Genomic DNA, 15,480 nt, shown 5'->3' with positions numbered 1-15,480 from the left:
GGAACATTTATAACATGAAAGTATCTTTAAGTATAATTAAATTACATGTAAATAGGCTTCTTCTTCCAATTAAAACCAGAAATTTTTGGACTAGATTTTTTAAAAAGACAACAATGTATAGTTAAGACATAAAACATATTTCACATAAAGGATATGGAAAAAAATAAAAGGTACACTATAACAAATACTGACTAAAGGAAATCTTGTATGTTCATATCAGACAGAGTAGTCCTTACAGAAGGATGAATTATGGGACTCTCTATAATGATAAATGATCAATTCAGTAGGAAGACAGAACAGTGCTAAATTTATATGTTCCTAACAGCATAACTTGAAAATACTTAAAGCTAAAATTGACAGGACAAAAAGGAGAAACAGACGAATCATAGTTGGAGAATTTTGCAACCTTCTATCAACCACTAGTGTAATAAGCGGATTTTTAACATGATTGTTAATAGTGTAAGGTGATAGAATATTTAAACAAGGTTATTAACTTGACCTATTGCTATTTATAGAATATTATTCCCAACAACTGCAGAATACACATTCTTTTCAAGCATGCAAGGAATTTTTACCAAAATAGAACATGTACTAAGCCAAAAAGCAAATCTCAACAGATTTCAAAGGATAACATATAGTATATGTTCCACAGTAGAATTAAATCAGAAATATATAATTGAAACATAAAAAAGCCTATATTTGCATGGAAAATAAATAGCATGCTTTTAAATAATCCATGGGTCAAAGAAATACAACCATGATCAAAATATATTGAACAGTATCAAAATTTGTGAGACACAAAGTAATGCCTAGGGAGTATTGGATAACTTTAAATGCATATGTTTTCAACATAAGGTATAATTTTCCATCTCAAAAAGCTACAAAAAGAAGTGCAAACTAAATTCAAATAAACTAGCTCAGATTAACAATATGTCTTTTTTTAAAAATACAATACTGTTAATTTGAGCTTTCTCTTTCTTCTTTAGTAAGCGTTTGTCAGTTTTATTAACATTTTCAAAGGAACACAGCATGTGGGATCTTAGTTACCTTCAGTTCAGTCGCTCAGCCGTGTCTGACTCTTTGCGACCCCATGAATCACAGCACGCCAGGCCTCCCTGTCCATCACCAATTCCCAGAGTTCACTCAAACTCAAGTCCATAGAGTCGGTGATGCCATCCAGCCATCTCATTCTCTGTCGCCCCCTTCTCCTCCCACCCCCAATCTTTCCCAGCATCAGAGTCTTTTCCAGTGAGTCAGCTCGTCGCATGAGGTGGCCAAAGTATTGCAGTTTCAGCTTCAGCATCAGTCCTTCCAATGAACACTCAGGATTGATCTCCTTTAGAATAGACTGGTTGGATCTCCTTGCAGTTGAAGGGACTCTCAAGAGTCTTCTCCAGCACCACAGTTCAAAAGCATCAATTCTTCGGTGATCAGCTTTCTTCACAGTCCAACTCTCACATCCATACATGACCACCCTTACCAGGGATCAAACTCAGCCCCCTCATTGGAAGCATGGAATCTTAACCATTGGACCACCAGGGATGTCCCTATAACTTTGATCTTACCCCCAGATTTCTTCTCTTTCCTCCCCAGAAATTTAAACCTGGCTTTTGTAGGTGGTGCCAATTTTTTTTTTTTCCCCACAACCATCTCAAGAAAAAATTTTTTAAATTTTTCTAAGTCTATAGATTTTAAAGGGAAGGTGATGTGTTCCTTTGCTCTCCACTGTCAATTCAGGGATCGAGGTGCCACCTTTGTGCATCAATTCCTTTTCTTCTAAATCTTATGCTGCCATCTCCCCTTTCTAAGGCTTGTTATTGGTTGATTTCCAAGAGGGCTGTCACTCTAACTTCCTCAATCATGTCAACATCACACTTGAAACTGTCCTCTCCACACCACACTGCATGATTATATCTGTTTCTTCTAATTCATGTTTTGGGATTTCTGATGCTCAGAACTCATTATTCTTTAAGTTGCTCAGTTCTGTCAGTCAGAATCATTTCAAGATCTCAGATGCTGAAAGCCCCTTTCTCTTCTCTAACTTTTTTCTTTTAAGCCCTTAAATTCAGATATGTCTTCATTTATGTACTGTTTCTCCACCTCTCCTTCCCTCCCTACTTCCTTCGTCTCTCTATCACAGTAAATGACCTTGCTATTGACCTTAACTCCCTCAATTTTACACCCTTACACACAATAATTTTTGCCTATATCCATCACCCATCCTTTCTTCCATTTCTAACCATGACGAAAGAACAATTTGCCCTCTTAACATGACTAACTCTACCTTCTCTTGAATTTGCTTCATTATTAATCCCTTTTCCTCCCTTTTACTCTCATTAAAAAGAAAATAGTAACTCTTATTGAAGATTTAGGTTTACTTTCAAACTATGTAAGGCCTTTTAAAAGAATAATATTTGGTAGTTAATTCCATTTCTCCTTTTTATTTAATTCTTCCATTTTTTTGTTTTCTTTTATTGCCCTCCTGAAATTTCTTTCTAAGGTCATGAGTGACTTTTAAGTTATTCTTAGTTCTCTTTCTGCTCTGAAAACCACGAGACAGGGTGCTTCGTTCTTTGGCTATTCTTCCTTGACTTCATTGCTGCTGCTGCTGCTGCGTCACTTCAGTCGTGTCCGACTCTGCGTGACCCCATAGACAGAAGCCCACCAGGGTCCCCCGTCCCCGGGATTCTCCAGGCAAGAACACTGGAGTGGGTTGCCATTTCCTTCTCCAATGTGTGAAAGTGGAAAGTGAAAAGTGAAAGTGAAGTCGCTCAGTCGTGTCCGACCCTTAGTGACCCCACGGACTGCAGCCTACCAGGCTCCTCCATCCATGGGATTTTCTAGGCAAGAGTACTGGAGTGGCTCGCCATTGCCTTCTCCGTGACTTCATTGCTAGACATCAGTTTTTTGTGGAAAACCTGCTTATCAAATAAATAAACCTTTTTGGAGGTAAGCAGACTTCCCTACTGACTTGCTGTAGCAAGAGTGACCACGCAGATATGGTGGGGGCAGGGGGCTGCTTTAGGAAATGAGTGTAGGGTTTTTATTGGTTATATTTGGGCTTTCAAGTTCTAGGGTGAGATGCCAGAAGTCAGGTGAGACTTTGGAGTGGTCAGTTTCTTAAAGGGATGCACACAACTAATGGTTGTGCTTGAAAGGCAAAGTCTGTGGAGGCTGAGGATGCTGCACTTGTGACTGTGTGACTGGATGGTGGTAACTGGTCTAACCCTCAGTCCTGCCTACCTGATGGGGTGGTTATTCTGGTTCTCATTTTCAAGCACACTTTTATTGTATTTTTGATTTTTTAATTCCATTGCTGTTGCTCTGGTTTCTTCTTATCCTGACTGTTATAGTAACAAAACAGGTCTCACTGCCTTTTCAGTCTTCATGTAGTAACTTTAAAAGCAGAACCATCTTTCTAGAATATAAATTTGAATGAGCTTTCTACTGAAAACCCTTGATGGCTCTTTTTACGTACAAGATAAAACCACATGTACTGAAGGTAGTATTCAGCCCTTTCACAACAGGACCTCAAGCCCACATTCCAGTCCTTGTCTCTCTGCTGGTCTGTGGATCTCCTGTTCCCTCTCTCCCTCCTGCTTTTCCTCCCTCTTCCTCCCCCACCTCCTTTTCTCATCCTCACCACCAAACTGCGCTCTTGTTACAGAAGCATATTGACTTTCCTGAGCTCACACACTGTATTGTGGCCTCTGTGCCTAAAATAGAATAGTTTTTGTTTCTTCTTGGAATATTGTTTCCAAACCTTACCTTTATCTGATTGCTAAAAGTCCTGTCTGTTTTAAAACTGAATTTAAGTGTCACAGTTACAGACTGTGTTACTTTGCCAGGACTACATAACAAAATATTACAGACTAGGACTTCAACAACAGAAATTTGTCTGCTCAGTCTTGAAATCCAGGCATCTGAGATCTAGGTGTCTGCAGGCTTGATTTCCCTGGGGCTTCTCTCCTTAGCTTCCAGGTGTCCGTCATTTTGCTGTGTCTGCATGTGGTCTTTCTCCTGTGTACTCATGTGGCCTTTCTCCTGGTGTGTCTCTTTGTGTCCTAACTTCCTCCTCCTATAGGACACCAGTCACGTTGGATTAGGGCCCACCCTAAAGGCCTCATTTACCTTAGTCAAAGGGCCTTATCTCCAAATACATTCACATCCTGAGGTTCTAGGGGATTGGGGCTTCAACACATTAATTGGAGGCGGGAAGGGGTTGGAAGACACAGTTCAGTCCATAATACAAAGCCGTCACATATTTTCCCTGTAGTAACACCCCCCGCCCCCCAAATCCAGTAGCACTTTGTACCATTTTTAGCATTTACCATGTCTGCCTTGATGTGGAGTTATTCATGTTCGTCTGTCTCTGGTGGTTTGTGGGTTTCCTAAGGACAGGAGCTATATCTTACTCAACTCTCCCTGCTCTCCATGATATAGTACTGAGGGATTGATTGGTGGCTAGATTTTAAATGATCCAGTGTAAATCAGGTTTAAATATATTATTTTCCAGAACTTTTAGGAGATTGACATAAAAACACAGGAAGGAAATGTGTTATACCTCCTATTTTAGAAGTCTTTGAGCATAGCTTGAAACTTTTATTTTAGGTTCTTAAATTATACCTAAGTATCAGTTTTATAGAACTAAATATAACTCTTATGATCTTTAGGTGCAGTCATCTAATTAGCTTCTGTAAGCTACCTATCAATTCTTTCAGTTTCATACTTCGATTACATTTGTTTCCAGATAAAGATGAATGCCATGTCTCAGCCAGCACTGAAAACATGAAGTTTAGAAGACGTTTGCTAAGTCGAGTCAACTCACGTAAGTCCGCTCACATTGCTCAGCCCCAGCTTAAGACTGATTTAAAATGTGAAGAATTAAGTTCACCACCTTTGATGATTTCTCAAGGCTCAATTGTGCAGAATATCTTATAGTAGTTCCCTTGTATATTGAATCACTGGTCTTGGAAGATATTGGAGAGATGATTACTTGCTAAATCTCATGTGCTTGTTGAAAATATAATGTTTAAACTCAAGATATTACTTTAAAAATGAGAGTAGCACCTCATGACCAATGTTTATTTTGTATCAAGTCTAGGTATCAATTCCCAACTATGGGCCAAACTTAATGTTTGTAAAATGGTTTTCCATTGTAGCAAATATATTTTCAGTTTCTAAGTCTGGCTTTTCTGAATATGTTCTTGATCATTAAAGGGAGATATTTAGTAATTATCACTGGAACCTTAAATACGTAGCTGTTTATCCAAAAACCTGTCTTTGAGGTGTCATCTTCACCAGTCCCAACTGTTACGATTGTACCTCCTCACGGTCTTTGTCTTCATTCTGTCGCTATCCTGTTTTCGCTGCCCTGCAGATCTGCATGTAGAGCAACTCCAGTAATTTTAAAACCCTTCAGTGGATCCTCACTCACTGCTGATAGAATCCATGCCTTGGCCTGCATTCAGAGCCCTCAATCAAGCTCCTAAAATATCGCCATCTTTAGCCAGCTGAGCTTACTTCCTGTTCTCTGAAATCTTGTTGTTCTTACCTCTACATCTCGACTTGGACTGTTTTTGTTAGTGTTTCTCTGTAATGTCCCCTGCTCCTCCCTTTCTGGTTTCTCTGCCTGTTGAAATCTTGTGCAAACCTTCAGGGCTGAGCTCGGGGTGGACTCCTCCAAGAAGCTTCCCCTGATCACTCTAGCTAAAAGCATGAGCTTTCCCTCTCTCTGAGGACTTCACCCAGAATTTTGTTTTTATCACTGTTTCAGCATATTTTACCCTGCCACTTCAGTTTGTGTGTGTTGGTGTCTGTTATCTCCCAGGGAGGTTATGAGGACCAGAAAATCAAACATCTTGTCTAACGTAGTTTTGTCTTGCACAGCATTCGGCATAGCCTTTAACGATGCTCAGTATTTGTTTAACAAATTAAGAATGTGCCTGGGCTTTTCTCCCATCCTCCCCTCTATCTTACATCCTTACAGACACACATGGTCCATATTCATGGCAACCATTCATTCTCGTCCTGTCCCCCTGGCAGACCACCACGCTGCCATCTTGTCCTGGGAAAACACTGGCCATGGTGTAATTAGCAAGACACAGTCAGTTCCCAGGCTCAGAAATAAACGGTCCCAAAGTTCATGTCCAGCTCCATTGTTTGGAATGCAGAAAACATTTTTCCACAAAAACAGTTATAAATAGTCATTAAGTTTCTCAGTCTGCCCTCCCAAGATTGTTTAACTCATAAGTACTGATGCAGCGACCACATATCACACTGTTTGTAGAGCAGGGATCCCCAACATGTGGGCCACTGGTACAGGTCCGCAGCCTGTTAGGAACCGGGCCAGATAGCTGAAGGTGAGCCATGGGCAAGCGAGTGAAGCTTCATCTGTGCTTATAGCTTCTTCCCATCCCTCCCATTATTGCCTGAGCTCAGGAAAGCAAGCTCAGGGCTCCCACTGATTCTGCATTTTGATGATCTGTATAATTATTTCATTATATATCACATTGTAATAATAATAGAAATAAACATAATGTGTTTAATCACCCCAAAACCATCCACCTGCCCCATTCTGTGGAAAAATTGTCTTCCCCCAAACCTGTCCCTGATGCTGTAAAGGTTAGGGACCGCTGTTATAGAGAACCTCTGACTCTGGATATGGAAGCATATCTCTCATGTTCTGGAAGCAAAATAGGGACTTCTTGGGCAGCCTGAGCAGTAGGAAGTCTGAGCGGGGGCTCTGGCAGGGGCCCCCCATATTAAATACCCTCATGACAGTAGCTTTTGGGTTTCCAGTATTTGCATAAGAGACATTTAGCTCTAGGTCACTGGTACTCTCATGAGTTCTGAATTGAGGGCAAGGAGGCATTTGTTCTCCTGACCCTCCCCACAGTAGATGAGGATGGTAAACAGTGCTTCAGTTGTTCTGTCACATGGGGGGTCATTTTTAATTTGGGTGTGAGGGAGTTGGCAGTATCTTTCTTGAGCTTGGCATGATTTGTTTTATGAACCTATTACACCACTTCACCCTCATTAGTGTGATCTCTTTTCTCTCACAGCCTGGCAACTTATACAGTAATTTCCCCCAGTTTGCATTTAATGGAAGCAGACCATTGTCTGCTCATGGACAAAGTCTAACTCATAATCGTAACTGAAGTTACGTGCAGGAGGAATACGACCTTTAGCTTAAGCATAAAGCTTTTAATAACCACCCACACATTCTATAACATAACCCCAGTTCTGCGGGATTGTGCCAACAGCCAGAGTCACATATACCATACTTATTGGCACATAATTCTCCAGCATCTCATTGAAATTTGAAGCAGTAGTCTAAATTATGCTATGCACTTTAATATTTTTAGCATTGAATTTAATAGTTGCTTCATTTTTCTGGTAGCAGACCCATGCCTGCTTCCTGACAGGAGCAGCTATCCTTGCTCTGAGTTTATGTTCATCTCCTGCCCATTTCTGCAGCCCCCAACCTCCTCTCCAGGCCCATCCCCTCCTGGTGTTGGTCCATGAGCACCCCTACCCCATCCTGACCCAGGGGAGCCAGCAGATAGGAGATGAAAAGAGTTAGGATTTTAGTTCTCCTGTGACACTGACACACCAGGTAATCCTGGGGGCTGATGTGGGACGAGAAGGCTGCCAGAGTATCCACACTCAGAAGTCTCAAACTTTGCGTTGCTGCTAAGTCTGCTAAGTCACTTCAGTCGTGTCCGACTCTGTGTGACCCCATAGATGGAAGCCCACCAGCCTCTCCCTTCCCTGGGATTCTCCAGGTAAGAACACTGGAGTGGGTTGCCATTTCCTTCTCCAATGCGTGAAAGTGAAAAGTGAAAGTAAAGTCGCTCAGTCGTGTCTGACCCTTAGCGACCCCACGGACTGCAGCCTACCAGGCTCCTCCATCCATGGGATTTTCTAGGCAAGAGTACTGGAGTGGCTTGCCATTGTTGAACACATTTCTCATCTCTTTGGTGTGTTTTAAATAATTTATGTTTGGCAACAATGGGCCTTGTTTATTAGATGGCTGAGAATAAATTCAAGATGAGATGTTTTGATGTGACCTGTCCCCTTTAAAAAAGGATTCAACATCGTGGATTTAAAAAAAAACAAAAGAACCACTCTCTCGGCTGTTTTGTAATAGTACTTATGTGACAGCACTTTCTGCTGTGGCCTTGTTTGCCTGTGACACTCTGTGCTATGACCTTGTTTGCCTGTGACAATTTATTGTTGTGTTATCAATATCTCCACTTTTTTTAATATATAAAGCTTAGGTTTTTCACTCATCATCCAAATGTTTTACCAGGTGAGGAATGGTCTGCTTAGACTTGAGGGAGCCTGTAGGAGAAAGGGGAGAGAGGGGAAATAAAATCTGTTGAGTACTGCTCTGTGCCATGTCCTTTATGTGTCTTTTAGGATCTTAAGTCCATTTTACAATGGAGGAACTTGGGCTTGAGAAATGTGTAAAAAATGAACATGAGGTCAGAGGTCTAGTCGGTGATAGATCTGGGTTTCAATCCCAAATCTGATCATCTCACTATTTGAACAGCCTGATCCTACAAGCCCACGTGCCTTTTGTTTGTTGGGAAAGATCAGTGACTTGAAATTGAAGGTCGGAGGCAGATTTGGGTGTAGTAAGGTTCGCCTTCCCCACTGACAACCAAAGCTGCTCTCAGGTTCAGTTCCCTTAGCTGTACTACGGGACTAAAACCCGTTTTACTGATCATTTGAGATTTTTGTGAGGATAATAAGCTAGTGAATTTCAATATATTTTTATTGGTATAAAACCCCATGGAAGAATGAGAGGTTTTTAATTCAAGAGAAAAACTAATAAAAACCTTAAAACATTAAATGAGATGACTTGGACAGATTTTGTGGTATTTCACATCTTAACATTGCTCTACAAAGCTTCCAAAACAACATTTGTCAGTTTTATAATCCCTACCACTGTGATGTGCCAAGCTGCATCCCTGAATTAGGTATCTCATCCCTGGTTTAGGTACCTCAGTTGCAGCGGAGAGAGTCCTGGCAGCATCCCAGGGATCCCCTTTCACTCACCAGAATAGATGATTCGTTTCTGCACCATATCAATAGCAGGTCTGGACTCTAGTAGATACTGAAGAAATGTTTGTAGCCAGTGAGGACCTGGAAAATTCTAAGGCTGTTGAATAGTCATAGACTATTCACAGACTAGCAGTAATGTTAATGTTCTCAGGACAATTTATATTTTTGAAGATTTTAGTAAGCCCAAGTATGAAAGTCACATTTTGTAAACGTGCTTTCACAGAATTGCTATTCAAAAGTGGTTCCGGGTTTCTGGGTACCTTTCATATATTACAGGATGGTGACTACTGAAAGACAGCTCTGAGCTCTGAGTTATCATCCAGTTACACTTCTTTCAAGTATACAGAGAAGAGATAAGAAATGTAGGGAACTCATTAAGTTATAAGGACAAGACTATGAATGAAGTGTCTGTGAGCCTGGGAAGTACCAAGGGCATGTCGAGGCTTACCCCAAACTTTTACCCCATTAAAGCCCTAAGTCTAAAGATAAATGCTTTCAGAAGAGCAGCTGAGACCATTGGCAGGATGGTATTAGAACAGTGCTCAGATATGGATCCAGAAGTCTGCACTCAGTCAGCCTTGGAGCAGATGTGTATAGGACTCTTCCGCATCTGCCACACATCCCAAGAAGGGTCCTTCCTGAGGTGCTGACTCCCACCTGACTTCTAGGGTCAACCCTGAACCTGCTTCCTAGGTGTGGTGGATGGAGGCCTCCAGAAAGGGAAAGGAGACATAGGAAGCAAAGAGCACACACACAGCAGACACTGTGGCCCACTTTGGTCCATCGCTGTGGACCACATTTGGCTTGCACAGTGTTCGTTTTCAACATGAATAACGTTATTAACTGGAATTATTCTAACTAGCTCCTAATTGGATTTTCTCTTAACCCCTTTAATGTGCACATCCAGATTTCTGGGTTTTCTGGAAAATTGTAAGATGTGACAGCTTTAGGCCTGCCATTTGAGGTGACTGTCGTCCATTAGAGCTAGTGAGGAGCTGCCTCTATGAGATGAGTGAGAGCTTTCCAGTTCTCACAACCTACCCCGCTGCAACCCCTGAACTTCACTGTTGGTTTTCTTTAAATAGAATTAAGATGAAAGTTCAATGTTACTCACTCTGCCATTTGTGTTAAAACTGAAAATAACAGGTTGATAGGATAGCATGTTTCAATATACATGAGAGACTGTTACTCTCCTAGGACTATTGTGTGTAACAATGTACCATAAACTGGGTGGCTTTAAACAACAGAAATTTTTTCTCTCACTGTTTTGGAGGCAATGAACCTGAAATCAAGGTTCTGGCAGAGCCTGCTCCTGCAAAGCCTCTCAGGGGATCCATCTTGCCTCTTCTAGCTTCGGGTGGCACCAGGCATTCCTTGCTTTGTGGCTGCATCACTCCGCCCTCTAGCCCCATCTTCTCATTACTGTCTTCCCTGTGGCCAGACTTTCTTCCTGTAAGGACAGCCATCATATTGTAATAGGACCTACCCTGTTCCAGAACAGGGCTTCCCTGTTGGCTTAGTGGTAAAGAATATGCCTGCCAATGCAGGAGACATGGGCTCGATCCCCGGAATGGAAAGATCCCCTGGAGAAGGAAATGGCAACTCACCCCTGTATCCTTGCCTGCAAAAATTTCATGGACAGAGGAGCCTGGCGAGCTACAGTCCATGGGGTCACAGGCTTATGACCTCAGCATAACATTTTGGGGAACACAGATCAGCCCATAACTGATGGCATGTTTCTTGGTGGAGCACAGAATAATTGTTTAAGGGCAGAGATCCTTGGAACAAAGTACCTGGAGTCATACTTATACCTTGTTTGCTCTCTCATCTGGGCAGTTGCTCACCCCTCTCAGTGTCTCCTCCCCCTCATCTGCAAAATGAGGATGAGGGGATCCACCTTCCCCTACCCACCTTGTAGGGTTGAAGTGAAGACAAAATGAGTTAGAACCTATAAAGCACTAGGAACAGTGCATGGCACATACTCAGTTTCAATGAACTGAACTATTAATTATCTTCACTGTTATTTGTGTTTACTCAGACACGATTTCTATGCATTCAAGGAGTTTCTATGCCAAAAAGCTATTGTTTAAGATAGCGTTATGAAGCAAACCATGGAGAAAGTAGAAATAAAGAGATAGAAATTCTGCATGAAAAAAAGTAAGTCAATAAAAGAGTGCAAGAGACTGGAATTTTAATAAGATTTATTTTTCATACAAATAAAATAATTATAATACATTAATAATGTTTAGCCTCCTCATGCTATTGGATTACCTCCGCAGCCTCAAGATGCACATCAAACTGATAAAAGACCCAGATAGGAACTTTAGACTCAGAGGCTTAAACATTGACTGTGGACTGGTGAGCACAGTGCCCCGGAGGTGATATTGGAGAGGTTAGTCCAGGAGGAGCATCCAGAGACACAGGATTTCTAAGCATCCCATCTACTTCCTTGGAAGCATCTTATTACTGTCTCCCTCTTTCCCATAAACCCTTGCATTGAAATTATCCTGGTGTCCAGGCTCTAGATCAGAGATTGAGGCTAAATAATTCTTTATGTTTAAGCCCTACTTTTCTTCCAAAGGGAACAAATATTTTGAGATACATTATTTTGTTTTTCCACACAGCTCTTAATGCAAGACAGCCATACAACTTGAAGTTTATTAAAAACTAAGAACCCTGATAGATAAGGTTTAAAGAGATGACAAGACTTTTTGAAGTCCCTGGATGAAATTTGTTCTGAAGGTTAGGGGCTATTGGGTTTGTAAAACTATAGAACATATATGTATCTTTCTCTGCTTTATTTACTATGCCAAAGCCTTTGACTGTGTGGATCACAATAAACTGGGGAAAATTCTAAAAGAGATGGGCATACCAGACCACCTGACCTGCTTCTTGAGAAACCTGTATGCAGGTCAGGAAGCAACAGTTAGAACTGGACATGGAACAAAAGACTGGTTCCAAATAGGAAAAGGAGTACATCAAGGCTGTATATTGTCACCCTGCTTATTTAACTTGTATGCAGAGTACCTCATGAGAAACGCTGGGCTGGAGGAAGCACAACCTGGAATCAAGATTGCCTGGAGAAATATCAGTAACCTCAGATATGCAGATGACACCACCCTTGTGGCAGAAAGTGAAGAAGAACTAAAGAGCCTCTTGATGAAAGTGAAAGAGGAGAGTGAAAAAGTTGGCTTGAAGCTCAACATTCAAAAAACTAAGATCATGGCATCCGGTCCCATTACTTCATGGCAGATAGATGGGGAAACAGTGGAAACAGTGTCAGACTTTATTTTTCTGGGCTCCAAAATCACTGCAGATGGCAATTGCAGCAATGAAATGAAAAAACGCTTACTCCTTGGAAGGAAAGTTATGACCAACCTAGATAGCATATTAAAAAGCAGAGACATTACTTTGCCAACAAAGGTTCATCTAGTCAAAGCTATGGTTTTTCCAGTAGTCATGTATGGATGTGAGAGTTGGACTATAAAGAAAGCTGAGTGCCGAAGAATTGATGCTTTTGAACTGTGGTGCTGGAGAAAACTCTTGAGAGTCCCTTGGACTGCAAGGAGATCCAACCAGTCCATCCTAAAGGAGATCAGTCCTGGGTGTTCATTGGAAGGACTAATGTTGAGGCTGAAACTCCAATACTTTGGCCACCTGATGCAAAGAGCTGACTCATTTGAAAAGACCCTGATGCTGGGAAAGATTGAGGGCAGGAGGAGAAGGGGACAACAGAGGGTGAGATGGTTGGATGGCATCATCGACTCGATGGACATGGGTTTGGGTGGACTCTGGGAGTTGGTGATGGACAGGGAGGCCTGGCGATCTGAAGTTCATGTAGTTGCAAAGAGTCGGACACGACTGAGCGACTGAACTGAACTGAACTCCAAGGTACACAGCCCTGTAAAATTAGAATATTCAGATAAAATATCTTACCTAAATGGCAAAAGGAACATTTGGGTATGCTATCCATGATTTGCGATTTTATTTTAATAAAAAAGGTTAGACTGTTTAATTTTTGGCAAAGAAGTGGTGTTGTATCATTCAACTGTTAGTAATTTGGAACACTTCAATTAAATGATAAATTCATCAGAACTCCTTTGGTTGCAAATACAAGAAGGCCAGCTCAAGCCAGCATATGAAAATCAAAGGAACTTAATTGTTTATATAACTATGGTTTCCAGAGGTGCATCTGGTGTCAGGCATGGCTGCAGCCAGGAACTCAGATGATCTCAGCCGGACTCTTTCGGCTCTGCCGGTTTGTTAGTCATTCTCCAGACACCATGTGATCAGTAAGATGACTGGCCAGCAGCAACTGGGACTGTCATCTTCCCAGTTTAGCAGACCCAATGGAAAGAGAATTCATTGGGCCAAATGCCTCACTACCTGCCTTAAAGAAGATGCGAATCGACTCTCCTTAACCACATGTGATGAATGATCACTGAGTTCTAACCAAGGACTTGTATTCCCACTTCTGCAGTAGAGGGGTGTGTGTGTGCCCAGGGACTGAAGGCCCCCTTTGGGTCTCCTGGAGTGAGGTTTTTTTCAGAGGAGTTCAAAGAAGGGCAGTGAAAGCGAGTGTTCAGCAGACCAAAACTGTAGTGACCTCAGACTGTGACACACAATGTGTGAAGTCACATAAAGACTGTAGGTTCTGATTTTAAGATGGCAAACAAAGAATGTTCTGCCTTCTCTTATTACAAAATCCATATAAAACAAAGGAAATAAGAAAAAATTCCAGCTCTATCTTTGATAAAAGGTAGATGACGTCAGTAACCCTAATCCACTAACATGAACAGAAAGTTGTGATGCTGTGACTTAGCAGAGAAAGGTGAAAGTCTGAGCTCCCACAGAAGAGAGTAACAGGAAAGGAAACAGTTTTGCCTTGCAGAACCTTGGGAGGTCTGGTGATTACAATTATCAGGTCAGGCTGGAGGAGTAGTTAGAAACACAGAATCAGTTGAAAGTCTGTAAAAGGACCAGATGGACACACGGGTCCTTGTCTCAACCCAGCTGGATACCCACCTTCCCCAGAGGATGAGAGATTTATTCTCTGGAGATGTTGAAACTTAAGAGGACCTAGGCTCGGGGACATGGGAACTCCTAGAGGGTGGGGTTATGTAGACATCTGCCCTGCACTTTGAGCACCAGGAACCAAACTTCCAAGTCCCTGTTCAGGTGCTGGGATTTTCTCTAGAGAAGCTGACTGTTTGCAGAGAAACTCCTTCCCAGGGTTCCCCACAGGGAAAACCAGCTAGCTGCTTTTCAATAAAGAGCACCTTCAACAAGCTCAGCCCACAGACAGAGCTGCCATTTTCCTTTGCTAGTAATTTTCCACTTAAATGGAAGATACAGCCAAAGATCAACAGATATGTGGAAATGCCTCCCATAGGAAAGCAGAAATAAAGAGCAACAGAGAACTATAAGACAGAACTGTAGAGACAGAAATAGGAAACTTAAGAAACAGACTATAAGTAATGTCTCTGAAAATCTGAGATTTCGAATGGATAACAGAGTCCTTTTAAAAAGGAGAAGAAAAGAAAGGAAAATTAAAGAACAAAAAGTAACCCACAAAAATTAAGAATATGATGGCTGAAACAAACTTCTTACAGGGATTGCTTATTTAACTTACATGCAGAGTATATCATGTGAAATGCTGGGCTTTATAAAGCAAGATTGCTGGGAGAAATATTAATAACTTCAGATATGCAGACGATACCACCCTTGTGGCAGAAAGCAAAGAACTAAGGAGCCTCTTGATGAAAGTGAAAGAGGAAAGTGAAAAAAGTTTGCTTAAAACTCAACATTCATAAAACTAATATCGTGGCATCTGGTCCCATCACTTCATGGCAAATAGATGGGGAAACAGTGGAAAGAGTGAGAGACTTTTCTTGGGCTTCAAAATCACTGCAGATGGTGACTGCAGCCATGAATTTAAAAGACACTTGCTCCTTGGAATAAAAGCTATGACCAATTTAGACAGCATATTAAAAAGCAAAGACATTACTTTGCCAACAAAGGTCTGTCTAGTCAGAGCTGTGGTTTTTCCAGTAGTCATGTATGGATGTAAGAGTTGGATTATAAAAAAAGCTAAGCACCGAAGGATGCTTTTGAACTGTGGTATTGGAGAAGACTCTTGAGAGTCCCTTGGACTGCAAGGAGATCCAGCCATTCAATCCTAATGGAAATCAGTCCTAAACATTCATTGGAAGGACTGATGCTGAAGCTGAAACTCCAATACTTTGGCCACCTGATGTGGAGAGCTGACTCATTTGAAAAGACCCTGATGCTGGGAAAGATTGAGGATAGGAGGAGAAGGGGACGACAATGAGATGGTTGGATGGCATCACTGAACTGATGGACATGAGTTTGAGCAAGGTCCGGGAGATGGTGAAGGATAGGGAGGCC

General features: G+C 41.6%; 1 protein-coding gene across 2 annotated transcripts in view; it reads left to right on the top strand.

Moving 5' to 3' along the window:
• Window positions 1-15,480, top strand: part of ZNF438 (zinc finger protein 438) — a 209,408-nt gene that overhangs the window by 93,681 nt on the left and 100,247 nt on the right. For both annotated transcript variants that reach the window (XM_055429861.2, XM_055429845.2), the window contains exon 3: window positions 4,751-4,828. The gene's annotated coding sequence lies outside the window, so the exon portion shown is untranslated. The remainder of the gene's footprint in view (window positions 1-4,750; window positions 4,829-15,480) is intronic.

The sequence above is a fragment of the Moschus berezovskii genome, chromosome 15, assembly GCF_049115385.1.
Source record: "Moschus berezovskii isolate FMDL1 chromosome 15, NW_MosBer_1.0, whole genome shotgun sequence".
Lineage (NCBI taxonomy): Eukaryota > Metazoa > Chordata > Mammalia > Artiodactyla > Moschidae > Moschus > Moschus berezovskii.
Note: the sequence above shows the minus strand (reverse complement) of the source record. Positions and strands in the feature narration are given on the sequence as shown.